The sequence below is a fragment of the Arachis stenosperma genome, chromosome 9, assembly GCF_014773155.1.
Source record: "Arachis stenosperma cultivar V10309 chromosome 9, arast.V10309.gnm1.PFL2, whole genome shotgun sequence".
In the NCBI taxonomy this organism is placed as follows: domain Eukaryota; kingdom Viridiplantae; phylum Streptophyta; class Magnoliopsida; order Fabales; family Fabaceae; genus Arachis; species Arachis stenosperma.
In genome coordinates this window covers 65,570,453-65,571,676 of record NC_080385.1, presented here as the reverse complement: position 1 = coordinate 65,571,676, position 1,224 = coordinate 65,570,453, and the positions used below count along the sequence as shown (strand labels likewise).

Sequence of the window (1,224 nt, the reverse complement as noted above, 5' to 3'; positions counted from 1 at the left end):
ACTAATTTCCTCTCTCTAATTTTCGAAAATCACCTCCATCTTTTTCCAAAAATCTTTTTGTTTAACTAATTATTTTAAATTTTAATTTTATTCCTTTTTATAAATTCGAATTTTAACTTTAATTTAAAATAAAAACTAAAATATTTTTCTTTTATTTTAGTTAATTTTCGAAAACTCCTCTCTCTCATCTTCTTCTATTTATTTATTTATCTACTAACACTTCTCTTCTACTCAAAATTCGAACCCTCTTCTCCCCTCTACCTGTGTTCGGATTTTCTTCTTATTTTCTTCTACTCACATAAAGGAATCTCTCTACTGTGGTAAAGAGGATCCCTATTATTATTTTCTGTTCCCTTCTTTTTCATATGAACAAGAGCAAGGACAAGAACATTCTTGTTGAAGCAGATCTTGAACCTGAAAGGACTCTGAAGAAGAAACTAAGAGAAGCAAAAATACAAACAATCCAGATAAAACCTTACAAAAATTTTCGAAAAAGAAGAGGAGATGGCAGCCGAAAATAATGACAACAACAATAATGCAAGGACGATGCTTGGTGATTATACTACACCTACTTCCAATTTTTATGGAAGAAGCATCTTAATCCCTGCCACTAGAGCAAACAATTTTGAGCTGAAGCCTCAACTAGTTGCTCTAATGCAATAGAACTGCAAGTTTTATGGACTTTCATCAAAAGATCCCTATCAGTTTTTAACTGAGTTCTTGCAGATCTGTGATACTGTTAAGACTAATGGAGTAGATCCTGAAGTCTACAGTCTCATACTTTTCCCTTTTTGCTGTAAGAGACAGGCTAGAACATGGTTAGACTCACAACCTAAAGATAGCCTGGACTCTTGGGATAAGCTGGTCACGGCCTTCTTGGCCAAGTTCTTTCATCCTTAAAAGCTGAGCAAGCTTAGAGTGGATGTTCAGACCTTCAGGCAAAAAGATGGTGAATCTTTCTATGAAGCTTGGGAAAGATACAAGCAGTTGACCAAAAAGTGTCCTTCTGACATGCTTTCAGAGTGGACCATTTTGGATATATTCTATGATGGTCTATCTGAGTTCTCTAAGATGTCACTGGACCATTCTGCAGGTGGATCCATTCACCTAAAGAAAATGCTTGCAGAAGCTCAAGAACTCATTGACATGGTTGCAAATAACCAATTCATGTACACCTCTGAGAGGAATCCTGTGAGTAATGGGACACCTCAGAAGAAGGGAGTT

General features: G+C 35.8%; 1 non-coding gene across 1 annotated transcript; it reads right to left on the bottom strand.

Annotated features, from left to right (window-relative positions):
• Positions 1-909: 909 nt before the first annotated feature.
• On the bottom strand, positions 910-1,017 carry LOC130953036 (small nucleolar RNA R71). The gene has a single exon (XR_009075210.1). It is a non-coding gene; the product is annotated as a small nucleolar RNA R71 (small nucleolar RNA).
• Positions 1,018-1,224: the final 207 nt, after the last annotated feature.